At 40.3% G+C, this 10,202-nt stretch overlaps 1 protein-coding gene across 1 annotated transcript in view; it reads left to right on the top strand.

Moving 5' to 3' along the window:
• The first annotated feature begins 3,252 nt into the window (after window positions 1-3,252).
• TRIM13 (tripartite motif containing 13) overlaps window positions 3,253-10,202 on the top strand; it is a 34,567-nt gene continuing 27,617 nt past the window's right edge. Inside the window, exons 1-2 of the mRNA XM_006761220.2 lie at window positions 3,253-3,523; window positions 5,561-5,725. The gene's annotated coding sequence lies outside the window, so the exon portion shown is untranslated. The remainder of the gene's footprint in view (window positions 3,524-5,560; window positions 5,726-10,202) is intronic.

Raw genomic sequence — 10,202 nt, 5'->3', positions numbered from 1 at the left:
GAAAAAGACAGCTGCGTCCTCAGTTGCCAGCCTTTTCCATGTGCGCCTCCGTACCTTTGCACTTTACTTCCGCACCTCCTCTGAGTCTCAGTGTGCTTTTCTCTTTCCTTCTAGTTATAGAATTTCCACTCAGCCAGCCTTCCTGTGGTTCTGGATGATGTCCGATTTGTCTTTTAGTTGTATTGTTGATAGATGTGTATACCTTTCTGGGAGGCAGCAATTCCAGTTTTTACCTATGCTGCCATCTTGGTTTCTCTACTGTATCGGTATCTTAATTTTTTTGGTGCAATGGTAAATGGAATTTTTTAAAAATTTTTCTTTCTGTGAGGTCATTATTGGTGTATAAAAAAGCCAAAGCCTTTTGGGTGGTAATTTTGTATCCTGTTACATTGCTGAATTTATTTATTAAGTCTAGAATTTTTTTTGATGGAGTCTTTAGGGTTTTCTTTGTACAATATCATGTCATCTGCAAATAATGATAATTTTACTTCTTCTTTCCCAATTTGGATGCCTTTTATTTCTTCTTCTTGTCTGATTTCCTTGGCTAGTACCTCCAGTACTATGTTTAACAGGAATGGTGAGAGTGGGCATCCCTGTGTTGTTCCTATTCTTAGGGGAAATGGTTTTAGTTTTTGCCCATTGAAAATGATGTTGGCTGTAGGTTTGTCATATGTGGCTTTTATTATGTTGAGGTATGATCTTTCTATTCCCATCTTGCTGAGAGTTTTTATCAGGAAAGGGTGTTGGATTTTGTCAAATGCTTTTTCTGCATAAATGGATATGAATATATGGTTTTAAATCTCTCAATTTGTTTATTTGGTGTATCACATTTATGGATTTGTGGATAGTGTACCATCCTTGCATCTCTAGAATAAATCCCACTTGGTCATGGTTTATGATCTTTCTAATGTAATGCTGGATTGGATTTGCTAGAATTTTGTTGAGAATTTTGGTGTCTAAGATCATGAGGCATATTGGCCTGTAATTCTTTTCCTTTGTATTGTCTTTATCTGCTTTTGGGATTAGGCTAATGCTGGCTTCATAGAAAGAGCTTGAAAGTATTCCTTCCTCTTGAATTTTTTTGGAATAGTCTGAGGAAGATAGGTTTTATTTCTTCTTTGAATGTTTGATAAAACTCCCCTGTGAAGCTGTGTGGTCCAGGGCTTTTGTTTGTTGGAAGTTTTTTGATTACTGCTTCAATTCCCTCCATAGTTATCAGCCTATTAAGATTTTTTATTCTTTCTGGTTGAGTTTTGGAAGATCATATTTTTCTAGAAATATGTCCATTGCTTCTAGGTTGACCAGTTTGTTGGAATTGAGTTGTTCATAGTGTTTTTTTAAATGATTCTTTGTATTTCTGTGGGGCCTGTTGTTATTTCGCCTCTTTCATTTCTGATTTTGTTTATGCTTGAACTTGAAGAGAGTCCGTGTGCATGCACCGATAATCAGGGTCCCCAAGTGCGCACCAGGAATCAGAGTCCCGTGTCCGCATGTTGAGAATCAAGAATCAGAGTCTTTGGTGCTCGGTGCAGCCTTGAGCATGAGGAGAAACAGAGTCCCCATGAGAATCAAAGTCACTGGTCTGCTAGGGAGGCAAGGTTGTTTTTGTTTCTAAATATTAGATCAAATTGCTATGCCTCCAAGATTTTGTGGGGTGGTCTTATGTACCAGGTGTTTTGTAATGGTGCAGTTTATTAGATCTCCTGACCTGGGTGCTCTAGGAGAGCCCTTCATTTAACTTTTTGGGATTCTCCTATTGTATTTGGGTCTTAAATGTTATTGTCCCATTCATGAACAGAATCTCCTCTCAGGCTGGCTGATTATGTGGCTCACCCACAACCACATCATGCGAGCTGTTGCAAAGGGGCTGATGAGACAGAACAAAATAAAACAAAACATGAAATAGACGGAACAAAACAAAAACATACACAAAACCCCTACAACACCAACAAAAGGAACCACCAGAGAAGAGAGAATTAAGAAAGAGAGAAGAGAGCAAGAATGATAGTAAAAAAGAAAAAATATATGAGGAGAAAATGAAGCAAAACAAACAAACAATGCAGAAGCAAAAAGGAACAAGAAAATGGGGGCAGGATATGTAGATGCAGAGATGAAATAAAGAAAATTAGAATAAAGTATTAGAGAAATAGAAGAAGGAAAACAGTTTGAAATAAAAGAGTGAGAAAAGAAATGACAAGACAAGAAAAAAATTTGAAAAGGAAAATAGAGAACATAGAACTAAAATAAAAAGAAGAAAAAAGATGAGAAAGCAGGAGAAAAATAAAAACGAAAAAAATTCAGTGAAAAAAAATTGAGTAGGAAATGAGAAGAAGGAAATTAAACATATGAATGAAACAACAGAGACTAGAATAATAAGAAATCAATAAAGCAGATAGATAAAGAAGATACATTTTAAAAGAGAAAAAAGAAACAAAAATCTCAAAAAAGAAGAGAAGAAAAAAGGGAAGGAAAAAGAGAAAAGAAAAAAAAGGAGGAAAAAAGTTCATTTCAGCCAACTTTAATGCCCTATGGGACCTTGCTTTGGATCCCACTCTTCTGTTCTGTCTGTCAATTCTGGGCTTCTTGTTGGGTACCACAAGAGGAAACAAAGGCAGAGGCCAAACTTATGGTGTAAATAGTCTCAAGGAGCCCTAAGATTGGGCCACTCTCCCAATCTAGTCCCTTAGGGCTCCTTGAGACTATTTACACCATAAGTTTGGCCTCTGCCTTTGTTTCCTCTGAAAAGCTCAACCACTGTGAGGCACTGTCTTTTGGCTTTTGGCAACCTGCTTGAAGCTTCAAGCGATACACTGATCCACCACTTGTGTCTGTCTCCACAGGCCTTAGCTGGAGAAGGAAGAACCAATCTGCTCTCTAAAGTAGGTTTGTTAGCAGCAACGGGCCCAGGGCAGGGTGTTGAAGTAATATAGAGAAATGTTTAAAAATGCTTTGAGGATTCCTGAAAAATGTCTAAGAAGGTTTTAAAATGTTTAAATTAACTTTCCTTGAAACTTAAAGCGTGGTATTAAGAACACATTCCCCACTGCCCTGAAGCGTGTGTCCCTCAGAGATAAGGATTTGAACTTCAGTAAATAACTCAGAGTGACTTGTCAAAATAACCAGCTGAGTGAGTGATGTACTCTCCCTAGATAACCATATGTAGCCCCTCGCCCTGTTTGAGATAAACATGTGTGCACTGACATAATTCATTGATAGCCACCTGGACTGCTGCAAATGGGTACAGGTTTTAAAAGTGGGGGTCCTGACCAGCCTGGTGCTTGCCTGTCGAGACAGCCACCAAGGCACATCCTCTTGTCAGTCCGGCAAGCGACGCCGCTCCTCGCTCTTCTCTCTGCCAGACAACAGAAGAACGGTCAGTACCTCCCTATTGAGATGCGCCCGAGCTCTTGGGTGAGGAACACTGGCCCCCTGTATCCGGATCAGACCAGCCTAGCTGCTGGACCCCTGAGGACAGCACCACTGGGATCCCACTTAAGCCTGTACCCACAGCACCAGGAATTGTGTGAGTAATAAAGTGCCGTGTGATTTGTAACTGCATATGTTTCATGTGGTGTAATTCCTCTAGTAGTTAATTGAATTATTTTGTGTACACTTAAAAGTTAAATTAAAGCTTCTGGTCTTTTTGGTCCTAAGCCTGCCCTTCGGTCCTGCTTGTGTAGAGTAGCCTCTTCGCTAGCAACTACTTAAATGTCCCACACCTGCACGGTTAAAATTTATCTCAAGGGACGCCTTAGATAAATACCCCAGATCCTTTCCCAGGATCTACTTGGGACACAGGGCCAGCAAACTTCCCCTGGTTTCCCAAGTTCGACCTCTGCCTGCCTTTGCCTGCTAGCTAGCTGTCAATCTTAATCACTCAATAGTCTGTTTCTTAAAGAGCATTAGGTGGGGCAGATGCCATTTAGCTTTCAGAGAACATGGTCGGTGTGTTTCCCTGTACCAGAGATACTCCTCCACCAATGGCCCAAAATATTACTCTGCTGGACAGAGATCCTTATATGGAGACCAGTGGGGTAGGCTGGAAACCTGCAGTTTTTATCAGTTTCCCATGTGCGGGGGGAAATATCAGTCTGGTTCCCGGGATTTTGGGGTGGATGGCCACTCTCCCAATCTAGTCCCTTAGGGCTCCTTGAGACTATTTACACCATAAGTTTGGCCTCTGCCTTTGTTTCCTCTGAAAAGCTCAAAATGCAGGGTGTGGCATGCAGGGTACCTGAGGTGGGGGGTGGGGTGGAATGTATTCACGAATGTATTCATGATTCTAATAAGCCCCAATAAAGGTGACCACCAGAGAAAAGAGAATTAGGGCAGAGAAAAGAAAGCAAAAATGATATTGAGAAAAGGAAAAAAGGTAAGAGAGAAAAGAAAAAGAAGAAAAAAGAAGGGGAGAAAAATATATGTGTATGGGGAGAAAACTCCAAAAAACCAACAATTAATTTAAAAAATGCAAACAACAAGCACCCAGAAAAGAAGGAGGGAAGCTGAATCTAAAGAGTTCGAGCTTATTTCCAGAAGGTAAGGTAAAGGAATTGAATGAATGGGGAAATGGCCACGATTCAGTATAGAGGAGGTAGAAAGAGAATGAATGTATAAGAAGAAAAGTAAAAAATAAAATACTCAAAAATAGTAGAAAATAATAATTGAAAAAAATTACAATTAAAAAAATATATAAATTTTCTCCTTTAACCTTTCTATCTATGCATTCATCTGTTTTTGGAAAAGGAGAATATAGAGCAGATAGGCCTGAATTGGTGATTGAAACTAATTAAGCTATTAGTAGAAGAAGAGAAGAAGCAAGGAGAGGAAAAACAAAAACATAACAAACTAACAAAATTAACAATCAAACAAACAACAACAAGAAAGAAAAAAATTGGGGTAGCAAAGAAAGACAAAAGAGAAGTGTTCATGGACTTGGAGCAGAGGAGAGGAAATTAGATATATGTGTAGGCCAACAGAGACTACTTTAATAGTAATGCATCAATAAAGCAGATAAAGAAGATCAATTTTTAACAAGGAGTAAAAAGAAAGGCTAGAGAAAAACTAAAGCAGGAACAGGAGAAGAGAAACAGGATGAAAAGGGAAAAGTGAGGAAGAAAGTGTTGGCATAAAAAAAAATGAGATAGAGTAAAATAATGATTAAAAAATAAAAATAGAATGAAGAACACTAATCCAAAAAAAATAAAAAAGTGAAGTTCGTTTGCTTCAGTGGAGCTTTAATGCCACACGGGGGCTGGTTTAAAACCCCTCTCTACTGTTCTGCCTGCCACGTCTCAGTTTCCTATCAGGTAGTCAGAAGTGCTGAAGTTCCCAGCGATCCACCGCTTCTCTGTGTCATATGCCACAGCCTTGGCTTCCGGCAGGTGGGATCAATCTGCCCACTTTGTTTTCCTGCCTGCTTTCAGTCCTATTTACACAGCGTCTATTTCTGACATGGCCCCTTGGTAGCGGTTTTGCTGTATTAGTTTCCAGGACCAAATGGCCCCTCAACCCAGTCCCTGAGGGCTTCCTCGGGGTATTTAGAATCTTCCTTTCCCTGCAGTGCTCAAGACTGGGTGCAGTTGTGCTGCTAGGAGGAGCCTGGTCTTCAGGAGAAAAATGTCTGTTCAGGATTGGAGGGACAGACTGTCCCAGAGTTGGCTTCCTGATCATCTCTCCCTCTTCTGCTCCCCAGTTTCCACAAAAGCCACCTTCCCCTCCAGTCTCGGTGAGTGTTTTTAATTGAAAGATCCTATGCACTGAGTTTAGCAAGTAAAAGCAAGGAAAATATAAAGACAGAGCAACCATGCTACCTCGTGTCTTTCTCTCCCCGCCCCCTGGCACTGCGCCTGGGCAGTGTAGAACTTCAGGCTGCCTTTCTGGGCACAGCCTCCCACGGCTGTGGGCTTAGATCTAGAGTCCCCCGCTGCCAGCAGCCCTGTGGATCCCCTTCCACATTCGAAGGCTACACTGACCCCAAGGGACGCGGATTTGGTGCAGGACAGTCTCCCTTTGATTCTCTAGTCCCGGCTGCATGCGTTCCTCCCGTCAGCCCAGATTCCCAACCCCCCCTTTCTCCAGGTGATCTCTGACCTTTCTGTCCACAGATTGCCTTACCAGCTGTTTAATTCACCAATTCCAGGTGGATGTTATTCGATTCAGCTGTTCCTTCTACCTTCTCTGTGAGAGGTGCAGGGCCCCTCTGCGTATTCAGCGCCATTTTGTCTCCCGCTGGACAAACTTTTTAGGTGCCCACAGCCGGGGAGGTTGGGGTCTCGGTGTTTGTGGGTTCACAGCCAAGGCAGCTGGTCCCTCGATGTTGTGGCTGTAGGGTCCCAGGTGGTATCCGAGGTCACCCCAGGTGAAGATAAGGCTGGGCTTCCAATCACAGCTGCTCTCCCCTTCAAGATGGTGTGGTCTCTGTGGCCAACACTTGATCTTAACCCCATCACTTCTTTTAGCTATGTCTGCCTCCAGTACAGAGATGAACTTTCTCCTCCTAAAGTCTTTAGCAACCTCATTGGAAGATTCAATGGTTATTCTTCACAGCTCATTTACTTTTCTTGTTAACCGTTGTTAAGATAATATTTAGTTATTGAAAATCTTATTCTTTTCCTATATCTATGCCACGTTCCCCAGTTTTCCCCCCTGGTTCTTTTTTCCTTTATAGACACTTTACACTAAGGAATATTAATGGAATTATGCAGCCATCAAAAAGCATCATTATAAAAGACTGTGTTAAGATGAAGAAATGTTCAAAATAATAGATATGCTGCTGTTGGTCTTAGGAGGATTTATGGTCACACGTTCAAAGATAATAGAATTTTACCCTAGACTATAGGAACGTCCACACTCACATCCAACAATCCCCAAAGGAAATAGACTATAGGAGACACTAGCAAATAAGAATTAAAGTACCACTTGCTATCAATACTCTGGAAAGCTGGGATTCAGGTCTAAAGACTTTATCTTTCAAGCATAAATATACTCTTACCTCTGTAGGAACACATCAGATAGGTATGCTCAGTTCTCTGCCTATGATTTCAACAGCAAAGTGGCAGCATAAGAGATGAGATCTTCCCTGAGTTGTGCTGGAGCAGGCTCATTCTGGCTTTAAGGAGCTGATTCTGAGCATCCCTTCCCAACTCAGCATTCAGTGAACTCAAGTTGGTAGCTTGCAATCAGCCATGGTGGGAGTATTTACACCATAGTAATTGGCAAACACTACAAAGTATGGCTCTCCATCCCCATCTCTTGCCCAAAGCTCAATGTTGACTATTTATCAGCACACCAGTAGGAAAAGGCAGAAAGCAATCTTACTGTATTGGCCCTGATTATGTGCCCGACTCTGTTTCATTATGGGAAGAGAGAGTGATGTCTGGGCTTGAATCTGCAATAACAAATATGATAATGATGATGATAAATACCCATTGAGAACTTCTAGGTACTGTGCATGCTTCACTATACTAAGTGCTTCCCATGCATAACTTTAAGTTATACTCAAATGACTTTATGGGATAAGGACTATCATCACCTCTGTTTTATATGTGAGGAAACTAAGGATCAGAGCAATTAAGTAATTTATTTAATGTTATACTGCTGGTGAACAGAATATTCAGATTCCAATCCAGGCAAGGCCTCTCTAGAGTCTCAGCTCTGACCTCCCTGATAGCCCCTTCCTGGGAAAAGTGGGAAAAGAGGTGGAAAGTTTCATTTCCAACTAGCAGTTGACAGCATGTATTACTATTTTAGAAACATTAATATTTAAAAACATGCAGCCCTGTATATTATGATAAAATTTTTAAAAAGACTTTCCAAATTGAAAAATAATACTATGTATTTTAATGGACATTTTATATGTGTGGTAAAAATGTAAAAAACATACATGGAGATAATGTGGGTACATGGCTACTTTTTATTTACTACTTTTTTGTGTACTTAAACTGTTTTATAATAAAATTTAATATAATTCTGTATAAGGTAATTAGACTGGTAAGTGAGATTATAAGTTGTTCTAATCATTTCTTTAAAAATTTTTAATATTATCATTGTATTGTCTTTTCAATTAAAATTTTTATTAAAAAATTAGTGCATGCAAAAACTGGTAAAACCTGAATAATGTCTGTAGTCTACTTAGTTGTATTGTGCCAATATCTCCTGGTTTTAATAATGTCCCACAGTTATATAAAGATATCATCATTGAAAGCACTGAGAGATGCAGTGGATTATTATTTTTAATGGATTAATAGATAAATGTTATTTTTATTTATTATTCTCAAACAGAGAATCTTTGTTTTAACAGAACCTTCTTTTAACCCCCATGTACTATTAGATGCTTTCCCTTTATGTTGTCATCTATCCATCACAGTACTTACTAAATTGTAGGTTATAATTATAAAGTACTATATAATTTTAAAAATGCTATTCTTCTTTTCCAGAAAACTTGGAAAGGCTATAAACTTTTTTCTATATTTAAAAATGTAGAAGGTTCCAAAATGGTGGCTAAATAAGTGGATGCTACATTGACATGCTCCATGACCAAACTGGAGTTACAACTAAAATTTAAAAAGATCATCCTGAATAATCAACTGAAGACTTGCTAGAGAGACTCCTGATAACCAAGGATGGAAAGTGGAGACCACATAGAGACAAGTAGGAAGGGTGAAGGCGTGAAAGGGCTGACCAAGCTCCCACAGACAGCAGCAGAAGTCCTGGAGTGATATTTCAGCTGGGGGGGTGGGGGCAGGGAGGCTCCCACTGAGAACTCTGGGGTCTAAACCCCAAGTTGGGCTACCCAGCCCAGAGCACTAGAACTGTGAAAGGTGCCCACATAACATCTGGCTGTGAAAAGTGGCAGGGTGGCTGTCTGCCAGCCAGAGACAGTTGGAAATGCAGGCACCCTCTAGAGCGGATTGGAACCATTTGAGCAGAAGCCAGTGTTGGGTACTCTGGGGTAAGACCTCAGAAGGCAGACATTCCAGTTTCCTGTACCAAGTCATTCCCTCATGCTGAAGAGGACATCTTTCTCAAGTGGACCTTTGCTATCCAGGCAGTTTTTACCTGGGAGGGAAGGCAGTTTCCCCACCCCATTGAAAAACCCCTTGCCCCACTCTGAGGCCCAATAAGAAGCTAAAAATAACAATAAGCCTGCAGGCAGAATCAATTACCCCACCCTATTGGAAAACATCTCACCCAACCTGTGGCCCATAGCCTGAGGCTAATTAAGACTGAATACAAACAGACTGCAGGCAGAGGCAGGTCTCTGGAGGATTTGAGTCTTTTCCGGGTCTAATTTGGGACCTGGAACTAGGAAAAGCAGACTTTGGTGCACATCTTCGTCCTTCCAAAGGTAATCAGCCCTAGCAGAGAGAGATCCAAGATTGCTGATAGCTACAAACATGGTATGCAGGGCCAGTCAGAAACAGCATCTAACACTGTTCTACACTAGAGATTGGGAGGCATAGCAGACCTACCTAATACATAGTCACAAACCCAAATAGGCAGCAAAAATGGGGAAACAAAAAAACAACCCCCAAACAAAAGAACAAAAGAATTATTCAGAAGAAAAGCTAAATGAAATGGACATAAGAAACTTATCAGACACAGAGTTCAGAATAATGATGGTAAGGATGCTCAACAAATGAGAAAATATATACTAATTATGAAGAATGACATAACACTAATAAAGAACACAGTGGAATGAATACACAGAAGACTAAGGGAATCCGGATATTAGATAAGTGAATTAGAAGACAGGGTAGAAGAAATCACTCAATCAGAGAACCAAAAAAAACACCAAACAAATAAGTACAGATTAAAGGAGCTGTGAGACAACATGAAAAGTAAGAATATTCTCATAATAGGAGTCCCAGAAGGTGAAGAAAGTGAGCAAGGGATAAAGAATGTGTTTGATGAAAAAATGGCAGAAAACTTCCCTAACATGGTGAAGGAAAAAGTCACACAAGTTCAGGAGGTACAGAGGGTTCCAAGCAAGTAGAACCCAAACAGGCCCATGCCCAGACACATCATAATTAAAATGCCAAACATTAAAGCCAAAGAGAGAATCTTAAAAGCAGCAAGAGAAAAGCAAGTTGTTACCAAAAAAGGAGCTCCCATTAGGCTGTCAGCTGATTTCTCATCAGAAACTCTACAGGCCAGAAGGGAATTGCATGAAGTATTCAAGGTAATGAAAAACATCTTTCCAA

This window comes from Myotis davidii, unplaced genomic scaffold (genome assembly GCF_000327345.1).
Source record: "Myotis davidii unplaced genomic scaffold, ASM32734v1 scaffold577, whole genome shotgun sequence".
Classification (NCBI taxonomy): Eukaryota; Metazoa; Chordata; class Mammalia; order Chiroptera; family Vespertilionidae; genus Myotis; species Myotis davidii.
Note: the sequence above shows the minus strand (reverse complement) of the source record. Positions and strands in the feature narration are given on the sequence as shown.